Source organism: Sciurus vulgaris (genome assembly GCF_902686455.1).
Source record: "Sciurus vulgaris genome assembly, chromosome: 18".
Taxonomy (NCBI): Eukaryota; Metazoa; Chordata; class Mammalia; order Rodentia; family Sciuridae; genus Sciurus; species Sciurus vulgaris.
Window position 1 is genome coordinate 15,011,329 of NC_136479.1, and position 13,981 is coordinate 15,025,309.

The 13,981-nt window shown below is 41.3% G+C and overlaps 1 protein-coding gene across 3 annotated transcripts in view; it reads left to right on the forward strand.

Moving 5' to 3' along the window:
• The window catches only part of ACSM1 (acyl-CoA synthetase medium chain family member 1), a 50,079-nt gene that overhangs the window by 5,543 nt on the left and 30,555 nt on the right, over positions 1–13,981 (forward strand). The window contains exon 2 of one of the 3 annotated variants that reach the window (XM_079120887.1): positions 11,236–11,447. The exons of the other annotated variants lie outside the window; for them this stretch is intronic. The gene's annotated coding sequence lies outside the window, so the exon portion shown is untranslated. The remainder of the gene's footprint in view (positions 1–11,235; positions 11,448–13,981) is intronic. 3 annotated transcript variants of the gene reach the window in all.

Here is a 13,981-nt window from a genome sequence, read left to right on the forward strand (position 1 = left end):
TGGGGACAGGAATAGTCTCTCCTTTAAGATCTGACAGGACACCCCATTTGGTCAGGGGATATTCATCACTGGGGAAAATCAGTTCTTACTATAACAGTATTCCATCCAACTCAATGCCCGGGGAGGCTGGCAGAATAAAAACCTGCACCCAGAAAAGAAAAAGACAGAAACTAAGGCCAATCTGTGTTTTGTAGGCAGCCTCTGCAAAGGGATCTCAAGGAAGCCTAAAGAAAAGCTGGAAAGGGCCTCCTCCATTGCACAGCAATACTCCTAATAGAAGAAAGAGGCCAAGAGGAGCCTCTGGGTGTTTGACAGTGGGGACCCCAGAGTTGATGGCATTTTGATGATGATAAGACAGACAAATATGCTGTGCTCCAACCCCTTGAATGCAATCTGGGAGGAAAAAGATTAAGGCACAGTGTTTGTATATGTCAGATTGTCCAACTCTCTCCTGGGTTGAAATGTGTTGTATAAATTAAATGCACATTTAGAAAACATTCATAAGGATTGTTTCAGAATATGAGTTTAAGAAAGGGTTCAAAACTAGAGAAGAAGGAAAAAAAGTTGTAGGTATGAAAGTATATTTTAGTACAGAAAATTAGAAGGTAAAAGAAATGTTTCTGGATGAGAAAGTATTTTGGTCTGGTAAAGAAATATTCTTGAGCTACAGTCCAAGATGAAAGAGGACACAACTAAGGATGTAAAGTTGTGAATGTCTAAGTAAGTCACAGAAGGTTTGTGGAAGGTAAATCTCAGAAAGTTTGTGTTTTTGATTAAATTGGATATAATTAGCACAAAGTTATTTGAACTTTAATGTACTGATATGAAGCAAAGCCTGAAATGTCTATCTTATCTATCAAGATAATTTTCTTGTATCTCTTAGGGATTTTTTTATTTTATTTTATTTTATTTTTTAGTTGTGGATGGATGCAATACCTTTATTTGAATTATTTATTTATTTGTACATGGTGCTAAGGATCAGGCCCAGTGCCTCATGCATGCTAGGCATGTGCTCTACCACTGAGCCACAACTCCAGCCTTCTGTTAGGTTTTATTACTTAGGTAAACCAAGACTTGAAGGAATTAGGGTTTTTACCTATTTTAAAGTATTTCAAATGATTACTTTGTAACTGATTAAACAACTTATTTTAGATTATAATAATATAGTTGAAACCCTAAATATGTGAGTGGGAATATGTATACATCTGAGAACTCTTTCTAAGCCTTGTCTAAGTGTTATGTAAAAGTTTATTAAACAAAAGTTTATGTAAGTTTATCAGCAAGATAACCAATAAGTGCTCTCTTTTATACATGGTATCTAACATAAAAGGGCCACACTATCATTTGAACACCTGCCTTATATCTGTTTGTTTTGACTAAGTCCATTTCTGATCATTAACACTGTTTCCTAAATGTGTAAGAGATTTAAGGCTCCCTGTGATTTTTGCTAGTACTATAAACCCACACAGACCTGTGATAATTGTTACCGTACACTCTGGGTTCTAAATTGTACCATAAAAGTTCAACTTACTTAAATGTAAAGCTTCAGGGAGAGCACTTTACCAAGTTGGTGTTCTCCAAACTAAAATTATCTGTAGCAATAGTCTTGGATTTGTATAGAAATAACAATTTGGGTTGGTATTTATTCATGTCACTTGATGTTTTATGGCTGGATAAAGTAACCTGTCATCTATAAGTTATAAGTATAATTCTGTGTTACTTTTCACTCTGGAATAGGAATTTAAAATGTATTTTTGGAAGGTAATAAGGAGAATCTGACTGGCTTAGAGGTGACATTGTAAAACATGAAAGCATTTTGCCACTTTTTCCACAAAAAGAAAGTTAAAAGCTCAAAAAAAAAAAAAATCACTTCTTTTCTCTCACTCTGCCCACTCCTAATAATATCACAAGAATACTCCTCTTACTGGTTGCCACTCTAAGCAGTTGACATTGTATATATATTATCTCCTCTCGTTTTCACAATGATCATATGAAGAAGGTGCCATTATTTTCATGCAGAGAAATAGAGGCAGTGCATTGCTAGAGACTTCCAGCTCTATCTATCTGCCTCTGCCATTTGAAAAGCCTTGCCATGTGCTAAGTATTGGCAAGTGAATTCCCGACATTATTTCAACTAGTCCCCCCAGGATATAAACCCCATTCAATATTGAGTCTGAGATGAATAGGGACGCCATTGATGTATTCTTATGGCGTGGTCAAAGAAAGATGAAACCATACTGAGATTTTCGTAATGTTCTTCATTCCAAAGGCAAAGTATTATTATTATTATTTTTACCCTGGAGTTGGCTGATAAAGTTGACCAGGTAATGGAAAGACAATGAAAGTATCTCCCAGGTCCCCAGCAAGTGAAAGACTTCAGTTTACCAACCCATGTCTATTTGTTGGTGGATCAGAAATGAAAAAGTGCCTCAGGCAAGACAGAGGCAGAATAGCTTTAGGAAACTTGAACAGGTAAAAACCAGCTTAAATAAAACTGGGGTTCAAGTCTTATCCCTGCCTCATAGAGCCTCTGAGACTCTGGACATGTTACAGAATCTCTTCAGCATCCATGTCTTCAGATAGGAATCATGACAAGCCCAAAGCCTGAGATTCCTCCTTTTTTCTTCTCATCTTTAATTCCCTATCAAAACCAGCAGCAAGTCCTCTTAATGGTAACTCAAAAACATGCACCCTCTCCATCTCCAGTGCCACGGCTCTTGTCTGAGCCGCCATCTTACTCACTTAGACTGTAACAGCAGCCTCCCAGTTGGGATCCCCTCACCCATTCTTGACTGCCCCCCCCCCATAAAAAAATCTCTTTTCCAGAGAACAGTGTGGTAGGCTTTGTAAATTGAAAATCTAACCATTTCTTTTCTGAATGTTTTTCTCTCCACTTTTATTTTAAAATTAAGTAATCAATAAAATTGCTTATTAATTGGATCATGTCTCTTTCCCCTTGAAATCTTCTTAATTAATTGACATTTCACTTGTTGTCTTTGGTCTTTACCTCATGGAAATGTACAGTCCTTGAGGGGGGTGACCCTGTCTGACATGTTCACATGGTAGCCACACCTGCAAGATGCTCCTTAAGTAACTATTGGATGAATGAATGAACTGGCGGTTGGTTATGAGACTAAGGAGGCCAGCAGGTATCAAAGGCCCAGGTTGACCGGAGAGTCAAGGACACGGAGTCGTCTAGAGAAGTCGATAGAGGGAATCTCTGCTATTTGATGCTATCCCATCTCCACTCATGACATTAACAGCTTCTCATATGCCCCAGACCGGAAGTGTCTCTGTCACTTCCACCTGGAGTTCATGCCTGGAGTTCATGCCCAGAATTCAATGGCCTTAGGTTAACTAGAGGAGAGGCTGCAAATCAAAGAGGAACGTGTGGAATCTTCAGAGAGTTCTCTCTCTCCACAGTCCCCCATTGTCAGAGATGAGAAAACTGAGGCAAAGAGGGATAAGAAACCCACTCCACATCACAGAACTGGGAACTGGTAAAAGCTAGACCCAGTGTCAGGCTGCCTGGCCCCATGGCCTGCCATCTTGATCATGGACTAGTCCTGCAGTTCCCCAGGGGCCACCTACTGTGTCTCCTAGGCGCTTCCTCTGGTCTCCATTCTCTCCTTGAAAGAGACTTCAGCTTCAGTAACAGGATTTCTGTACTTTGATACAGTGGGTGTTTAATGAATAGCCTGCCCTTTCCCCCATGTAAGAAACTAGACTTGACCTTTAACCCTGTATGCAGTGATCTTTAGCAGTGACTTTGAGCAGAAGTGTTGTTCCTCCAGATTCAGGAGAGGTTGGAAGGGCAAGGTGCTGGGAAAGCTGGGCCAGAATCCTGGATGTTTCCTATTCTCTAACAACTGCCCCCTCAAAATGGCTCCATTAGCAAACTAATAGTATAGACCAGTACCTGTGACAACCCAGAGTGACCAGTGCAGCATCCATCTCAAACCTCTGTCTAATGCCCAAGCCAGGTGCTTTATAGACTTTATGTCACATAGTTTCTTCAATGTCCCACGGAACAAACATTAACAACTTCTCCTTCCTTCATCTTATAGATGAGAAAACCAGGCTTTGAAGAGGGAAATGGAGCTGGGCACGGTGGCACACACCTGTAATCCCAGCAACTTGGGAGGCTGAGGCAGGAGGATTGCAAGTCCAAAGCCAGCCTCAGCATCTTTGGGAGGCCCTAAGCAACTTAGTGAGACCCTGTTTCAAAATAAAATATAAAACAGGGCTGGGGATGTGGTTCAGTGTTTAAGCACCGCTGTGTTCAATCCCTAGAATGAAAAAAAGAGAGAGAGAGAGAGCTAAATGACTTCCCCAACAGCTTTCTTGTAAGTAGCTGAGCCAGGATTTCAGCTTTTTGGAAATTCCAAAGACCCTTGCATTTTGTAGCGCACTAAATTGCTTCTCTTAGAATCCCAAATTAATCCAGCAGCTGTTATGCTCAGACCTCTGGATAGGTGCTGTGCCTAAGCCCCAAACCACCACCACAGAGACCACGAGGGAGACTAAGCCATATGCAACTGCAGATAGAGCCAGTTTATTCAAGCAGCTGCTTGGGCACTCGACACAGACCAGCTTTTAGCAGTCAATCAAGTATCCCGAGCACAAATTTACAAGCTCTTTTATACACTCAGACAAAGGGACTCAGTTTCTCTTTTACAATTGGAGGGTTTATGTCCTTGTTTACATATCCGGATAAGTTTTGGCTGCCAAGTTTTAGTTATTATAGTAACTACTGGTCTCTAGGAGGTCAGCTTGACCGCAGTTGGGAGGATACCCCATTACCCCTAACAACAGCCTCAATTAGCTGCCAAGGTCATCCTGTTATCTAGCTAGGCTGACTTCAGCTCATCTGTAGCTTTTCATTTTTAACCCCTTTTTAGCATCAGCAGCTCTGGCGACTTTTTAAGTTAACTCATTGGGGCCTTACATCCCCCCTTGACTTGTGCATAGGGGTAAATGTGCCTGATAACTATCAAGAGAAACTGCCAGAGTCAGGAATTTTTAGTCAGTTTCGCTATCAGCGAAAGCGAGTATACAGAAGCAAATAAGCAATCATTAGAATACCTAAGGACTATGGACCACCAGGAGCATCAGGGATAACAGAATACTGGGCCCAGAGGACCATTAGCTGAACAGCACTTATTTTGTCTTTAATACACCAGAATGATTAACATAAAAACAGCATCGTTCATTAAGTGTTACACATAATCTACCCTGTTGAAGGAAAAGTAAGTTTAGACCTTCTGTGGTTGCAGTGGGATTATAAATAATAGGAAGGGTATTGGTAGAAGCTAATGTACTAGTAGAGATTATCTCTGGGGGCAAAGGAGTAGGAAGAAAAGGGGGAGTTGGGGCTGGGGCAGCTGGTAACATATAATATAGCATATTAAGCAGGTTTCATTTAAAGGTGATAATACAGACTTCTTCCAGGAGGGAAGCTGAAGTCTCTTTCAGGAGAGAATAGAGACCAGAGGAAGCACCTAGGAGACACAGTAGGTGTCCCCTGGGGAACTGCAGGACTAGTCCATGGTCAAGATGGCAGGCCATGGCTGATGTTCTAAAGTCCCAAGAAGTAAGCACACCCTACATCTTTTATAGGTTAAGATCTCTTTTGTTCTCCAGTTCTTTCCTCCCTTGTCTTATGGGGGCCAGCAGGGCCTCCAACTTCCAGAGGCAGATGGCTTCATGGCCTCCATTTCCTCAATTTGACTGATCCCCTATTTTCACACTAACTGTTTGTCCCCATTTTCCCCTTTTGCTTTAGGAACTCCTTACTGCTGTAAGGACAGAGGGCGATGACTGCTCTGGCTTCTTCAAGCTGGGAGGGGGTGGCATGGGGCAAGCAGTTTGGAGTTCCCTCTTAAAAGTCAGGTCAATCGAGGGTTTCAAGGTAGAAGTTTGGCTGGGGAAGACCAGGTTGTAAAGGCATCTGGGGGTGGGTGCTTCTGTGAGAGAAGAACTAAAAGACATGAGCACTAAAATGAGATTATTACAAAATAAATGTTGCAGAATCTGAAACATGTCAATGAATATCATGAAGATGACAGAAATCAATAATCCCTTACCAGGAGGTGGAAGAACTGAGAAATTTTTCCCATAACAAGGCCCAACAAAGGTTGGAGAGGACAAGGCCTTTATTTGGGAACTTTAACATTGTCCAAGTTATCAGGAATGTAAACACAACATTTAACCATTAATGTCATTGATGTTCCCAGAAAATATAGCTAAGCTACTTAATGTCATCTGATTTTTGTAAAATATCCTTTTATTGTTATAACCTGTTTTTAGTAGAGATCTTTATATTTCTGTTACTTAGGGCTAGATAATCATACTAGCAAACATAGATTAAGTATACCTGTGTAGCTTAGGAAGGTCTGTAGGCCTTAAACTGACTAAAAATTCCTGACTCTGGCAGTTTCTCTTGATAGTTATCAGGCACATTTGCCTAAGAATCTCTCTTTTGTAGCTTCCAATCTTTACTTATTCTAGGGGGCTAACACAAGTGTACACCTTAAGTTACATTTAACTATTATCTATTATTTTTTAAATGTCTAAAAATGGCTATATTTTGGTTTTAACTATTTTGATAGGTGTTTACGACTAGCACATCTATGTAACTTTTTTCACAGCTGCAAAGTACAATGTTAGGAGCTCTGTGTAGCTCTCAAGTGCCGGGGTCCAGCCCTAGCAGGAGTCATAGAGGTCTCAGGTGATGGACAAGCTGGTCAAATTGACCTGTTCTTGTCTGTTAAGAGTCAGCTGAGTTCCCACAGGGGTCACTCATAGAGAACTCAAGAACAGCTTCTTAGCTCCATTAGTGTCGTTCATTAGGCAGGGTCTCCTTGATGAGGTGGCTTCCCTTGGAAGCATCAGGGATGTCTCCCTTTTTCAATGACCCTCCTCTGCAGCAGGTGCACTGAGTGACTTTTTATCCTCCAGTGGTCTCATCAATCTCCCTGATCGGGAGATTGTGTGACCCAGAGTTGCAAAGCTCCTTAGAGAAGTTCTCTTGTTCCCTGGATTCAGGCTGACTGAGGGCAAGACCCAAATATTAGATTTTTTGGGCTTCTGTATTTAATCTCAATCTCTAAATTTGATCTTAACCATCCAGCAAGCCAGTCTCACCAGTCATAAAGTAAGAGTACTTGGCTTTAACTTCAATGTCTATGACTTTACAGTTATTTACCCTTTTATTTAAGTACCACCACATACTATCTGTTTTGTAGGTGATGGTTTATTATCACAAGTTACCTAGGTTGTATGTTCTGGAAGCAGCTACCTCTGCAAAATATTAACAGGCAACAGTTTTACAAAATGAAATTAGCAAGAGTAAAAACATATTTAGCTTGTATAATAGCTATCTTGAATTTTGGCTGAGTTCTACATTATACCCTGTTTGAGATCATAGTAATTTTACAACAAGAACCAATCTTTTGACTATAACTTTAAATAAGCTGAAGAAGTCTGGCTCATTTTGAAGCCACTCTAACATGCCATAAGGTGGGAGGCAGAGCCTTACCTCAGGTAAGGCGGGGCTCTTTACAAATCTTAAGTAAAATGTTCTAATCCTGAAGCTAATTTTTGCCTCTTTTGCCATGACCAGCATGACCAAATTTTCAAGTTCAGTGAGGGGCAAAGGAGTATTAGAAAATAAAGGTTTGTAAATACAGATTTTGAAGATTAAGCTGAGATCAGATGGAGCTCTGTTCTCTGATGGAAATGCAGATCTAAAGAGTTATGTCAGCAATCTTTATATATGTGCAATGTTAGGTTCCAAAGTTACTATAAGGTGAGCAGGAACCAGAGAAGAGAGCTGATGAAACACTGGTTATCTAGCAAAAGAATTCCTTCCTGCCCAAGTGCTGTGTGCCTGAGATCAATGTTAGAGCTGATAGGACTTCTGTACAAAGCCTCCCCAGGGAGGGTACTGCCACAGCAGTTAGGCATCTTGTGCTCCTGCACAGGAACACTCCCAGGTACCAGGCATGTCAGTCATGAGGTCAGAGACCCCAATCTCAGTCACTGTTGTCCCATTTTTGCTACTGCGCATTACACTCTTTCTTAAATGTCATTTTAAGAAGTTCACATATATTGACTCCTGAGTCTATATGAACCTTAGTTAACACAATTTAACATTATATCTAAAACAGGAATCAAAGGAAGGCTGAGTTTTTAACTTTTCTTTTGTGTGGCAAAATGCTTTCATGTTTTACAATATGAACATGTAGACAATCAGGCTCTCACTAATGTTTAGAAATACATTTACATTTAAATTTTTATCTCAGTGTAAAAAGTAACAAGTTTTATATATACCCTATTGATAACAGGTTCTAAAACAGAACATTAAACAATAGAAATAAATCCCCAATAAAATCCAATTAAAATAATTTTAAACTCTTTATAAGTTTAAAATTACCATTACAGACAAGTTTAGTTTGGAGAATAGCAGTTTGATAAATTTCCTGTTTTAAATACCTGGAAAATATGAACACATTTAATATACAAAGAGTAACCATCACACAATTAACCTGATACCTTTATATTAACCAAATTTAGTTTTGAAAGAAAAATTCAGACCCTGTAACATAGTACAATACTTTAACAGTTGTTTAACCATAATTGTATAAACCTCCATTTTCAAGACTAATTGTCCTAAAGAATGAAACTTAACAGACATAATGTTAAGAGTAAATCAGTATTTGATTTTAGGAAAAAACCTTAAACAGCTTTAACTGATTGTCTCACATACTTGTAACCAACTTAGTTACACACAAACTTGTTACTTACACAGACTTTCTTAGCTCTTACTTTGACCCTCATATATTTCATCACATAAGCACTTTCTTGCCCAGAAACATTTCCTTTTTCCTTCTACTAAATATATTTCCATACCCAGAACTTTTTATTTTCTTCTTTCCTATCTGTTGACCCCTTTCTATTCACATTCTGAAACAACTCTTATGAAATTTCTGAATTTAGATAAATTACTCCATTTTAATAAGATAAAATACTTTGTTATTTATAGTACTCTAATTGAAACACAGCAAGAGGGGAGGTGGTAACTCTAAATCCAAATCTAAGAGCTCCTCGGAGCTTTGCAGAACCAGAGGGGGAGGAGGAGGAAGTGGTAAGGGAGCAGATGGAACACTCACCCTCCGGGTTGGGGTTTTACCTGTTAGGTCATAACTCTTAAGTAACCTTGTTTTTAGTAATAACACAAGGCAATTCTAGACTCTTTTTATATTTACCAACCTATGAAAACACCAATAATGTTTAAGTATGTTATTCCATGGAATTTAAGGAGTTAAGAGTACTCAATGTTATTTAACAATTAGGATTTTAACTTTGCAAATTAATCAGATGTCTCTCACAGACACATTTGAGTAATCCCATACATGTTAACTGTAATTTACTTATCTTTTTGTTAAAAAAAAAAAAAAAAAAAAAAAAAAAAAAACCATCTTAGCCAAGAGGGTGGTCTGACCATCAGATCCTTCCAAGTTAAATATAAAGCACCTGATCAGGGTGGCTTCCCAGCTGCTTAAAAACTCAGTCCTTTACCTGCTTAATTATTTTAAGATTGAAGGTTCCTTCTACTGGTCGGCCCAGCCAAAGGCTGGCCATTCACTCTGGCAGCAGGTAACCAATTTAGTTTTTCTCGCTTCTACACCTAGATGGTGAGAAGGACTCTTAAAATCATCATAGTGACCCATGGTTGAAGCTCAAAGCGTGCTCAAAAAGTAAATGGAGAAGAATAATTCACACACAAAACAGTACAACAGAGAGACAATAAAACGTTCCACACGAGGACGCCCAGGGTACACACCACACAGACCTACAGTGAACACAGTACCAACAGACAGACTAAGACTTTCACAGTCCACATATTAACCATTGTGCAGACATTCAGACTCACACTCACACAACCAAATCGGCGACCAAATGATGCTCCAAGGGTCCCAGATGCCGCTTAACGCGACCTAACGGGGGCAGAGATGTCTCTCTCGCCTCCCCAGCCTAGGATCCTTCGGTGCGTCCACCCAGATCACACAGGCACACAAATCGGGCCCTCCTACAAATTGACCGGTCACACAAAGTCAGGATCCTTCCAACTTACTGATCAGTGGTCAGGCTTCACAGTTGGGGTCCCAGGAGTCTCCTTGGGGTCAACCGGGGGGCCATCCCGGACGAGCCCCCAAATGTTGTGCCCAGTCCTCTGAGTAGGTGCTGTGCCCAAGCCCCAAACCACCACCAAAGAGAACACGAGGGAGACCAAGCCAGTTTATTCAAGCAGCTGCTTGGGCACTCGACACAGACCAGCTTAGCAGTCAATGCCGAGTACCCCAAGCACAAATTTACAAGCTCTTTTATACACTTCAGACAAAGGGACTCAGTTTCTCTTTTACAATTGGAGGGTTTATGTCCTTGTTTGCATATCAGGATACGTTTTGGCTGCCAAGTTTTGGTTATCATAGTAACCATTGGTCTTTAGGAGGTCAGCTTGACTGCAGTTGGGAGGATCTCCTGTTACCCCTAACAACAGCCTCAATTAGCTGCCAAGGTCATCTGTTATCTAGCTAGGCTGATTTCAGCTCATCTGTAGCTTTTCATTTTTAACCCCTTTTTAGAATCAGCAGCTCTGGCAACTTTTTAAGTTAACTCATTGGGGCTTTACACAGCCATTAACAGTTTTGCTTAGCACTGTGTTATGTGTTTTTCATGCATTATCTCATCTAATCCTAATAAACATAAATAAGACCTTGGGAAATGACTGTTTCCATTCCAGTTTTACCAATAAGGAAAGTGAGCGGCAGAACAAGGAAGTCAACAAAGATCTGTCAGGTGTTTAGTGACAGACCCGTGGCTCAAACCCAGATCTTTCGGCCTCCAGGGCACAGTGTATAGCTGCTGAGTCATGCTGTCATTCAGCTGTCACCAGATGAAGACAAGGGGGTGCAGAGCTGGACGAGGGATGCAGGTTAGCCACAGAGAGCTGGTGAACATGTTCCACTGGATTTTATTCTTTCACACTCAGGATCCTCCCACAAAAATGGGAGGTGACTCTATAAAATCTGTCTGTCTTTTTTGTTTTTTGTTTTTTTGAGGTACTGGGAATTGAATCCAGGGCCTTGTGCTTGTGAGGCAAGCACTCTACCAACTGAGCTCTATCCCCAGCCTAGAATCTGTCTTCCTAACCGATTTTCTCTCTTGGAGACCTGCAATTATCTTCTATCCTGTTCTACTGAGCATCCCCTCCCCCTGCTGAGTCAACCAATTCCTGACCAGTTCTCCGCTCAAGGTTCTTCTCAACCAAGTTCTGCTGACTACTCATCTGGAAAGGACCTGGACACAGAGGAAATAAAAACAAAGCTCTCTCTCCTGTTCCTACCAGGGACCTAGTCCAGCTGTGTCTTGAACAGGACCAGGTAAGATGGATTGTAGCTTCTTTGAAAGCGTGTGTGTGTGTGTGTGTGTGTGTGTGTGTCAGAAGCCCTGAACTGAAAATCTAATTTCAAGTCCTAGCAATGCCACTTACAAGTTAGGTGACATTGGGTAAAAGTCACTTGATTTCTCTGACACTTCATTTCCTTAATGGAAAATAAGAATGGTGATATTGGGTGATAAGAACTAATGGGAATACACACAGGCTCAGTGGAACCCAGTGGCTGGCCCATAGCAGGTGACTGATTTACCATTAGGCAACTCTGGACATGGTGGGGGTGGGGTGGAGAGTGTGGCGTGAGAGTCGAGGGTTGAAAGAGAACTTCGGAATGCAGAAGTTGATCCACTCTCTATGAAACGAACACCTTCATTCATCTTCTTTAAAAATGTATCTAAGGAGGAGCTTGGTCCTAGGATTGCTGGGAGTTGAAGGGTACCTCAACATGCATTGAGCTCTTACTGTGTACCCTATTCAATACTGGAAAATAGGGAAGTAGGTGTTGCTATGTCCCCAAGTCCAGAGACATGGACAGCTGCGAAGATCACCCAGGTGGTCGGCGGTGGAGCCAGAAGTCAGACTGTGGCTCTGGAGCTCCAGGATTCCCTTACACATCAAGTTCTGTTGCCTCATTAAGTAGTTTTTTGAGTTCAAAGGTCTGTGAAGTCAGAGTTGGGTTGCAGAACATTTTCAAGGCAACTGCGTGCCTGTGCATGCAGTTTGGAGCCCAGCTACCTCTCCAAGCCACCGTGCAAACTTGCCTTCAGAGTGTACTTTAAAGCACCTCAAAGATTGTTCTTTAAAGCTATGTCCATAGAATGCTCTTGACTGTGTTTCAAATGGGTAGGGACTCTTCCAGTCTAATTCATCTCTGATAGTGTCTAAAACCATATGTAGCACATCCACAATAGGTATTTTAGAAATTAGCAATATCTTTTTCAAGCGTTCTGACCATTTATGGGTATTCTTTCCCTAGTTTTCTCCACGATGACAAAGAAGGAAAGACTCTAACAGTTTATTGAGTACTTCCTATGTACCAAGCACTATGAGCAACAGAGAGGTATAGAACAGATAGAGTTATTGCTATGCACATATCAACATAGTTGTAGACAGTGATATATATAGGTGCAATTATAGATAACATAAGTAGTTATGAGGATAGATACAGGTGTAGATACTGATATGGCCATAGGCATAGGCATAGATGTATAAATATAGGTATCTTTGAATTTTCATCTTCTTAACATCATGAGATCAGGTTCTTACATGCCCATATATATCAGTGCAAAATTGGACCCTGTGATGTCTACAGTCAGGAATCTAGCCCCACTTCTTTTTAGGCCCTGTTCCAGAGGCTGAGGGACCATTTCTTCAGCGAGGTTCCCCGGGGAGAGCGCTATCTACCAGCTCCTCTTCCTAGCATATGCACCTGTGCTGGGTTGGTGGGAAATGTCTTCTTCAGGAAGCCATTCAGCCATCACCCTGACCACGCAGCTGCCGCCCGTCTTCCTGAGGTCTGCAGGGGAGGTTAAGTAAACTGCTCGCAGTTACGCAGGGGCCGAGCCCAGGAAGGGGCTGAAAGTGGAACCTATGCTCTTTGATCCCCAAGGCCACATTCTCAGCTGCCACACTCCTTCTCAGCGGGGCACTGGATTTGGCCATCGCATATAATGAAGATCAAATTAGAACTGCAACCATGGTTATAAGATGATGTCAAAATCATTTATTCTTTATTTGATCATGAGGGTTATTGGTTCACGGGGCTGCAGTGTCAAATTACCACTGACTGAGTGACTGACCGAAATTTATTTTCTCTCAGGACTAGAAGTTCAAGGTCAAGGTGATTTCTTTTCAGGACTTTCTCCTGATGGCCACCTTCCTTTTCGCCTGGCATTCTCCCTCCAAGTTTGTCTGTGCCCCTCATCTCCTTTTCTTACAAGGAAAGCAGTCACTGTATTAGGATTTATCCCGAGAACCTCAACCTAATTGACTTTTTAAAGATCCTATCTCTAAAAACAGCCCTATTCTGAAGTACTGGGGATTAGGACTCCAACGTGCATTTGGGGGGAACACAATGCAGCCCTTGATGAAATGGGTGTCATTTCGTATGTTAACTTGATTGGGAATGGCTGTCCAAGAGACCATCCCAGTCCAGCGGGGAAGGTACTGAAAGACTAGCAGCTTCCGCCCCAAGGATGGGGGTGTCTGTGTGACAGAATTCATCTGGCCTCAAGGGACAAGAGATGGCTGGCTCACAAAATGCCCACAAAGGGTGAATGGATTCCCACATCATATCTCTCCCTTTGGTCTTCTCCTTTAGCCACTTATTGAGGGGCTGTTTGCACTGTCTTTGGAGCAAACAGTGAGTTCATATTTAAGGAAGACCCCCAAGGTCATATATATACCGGTGTAGCAATATGGCAACTGAACTTGGTGTTCTCACTCTAAATCAGCTCCCAGCTGTGGAGGGGGGTGCACACTGCAGAAAAGAGCAAAGGGGGAAGAAACAGTTCTGCTGTT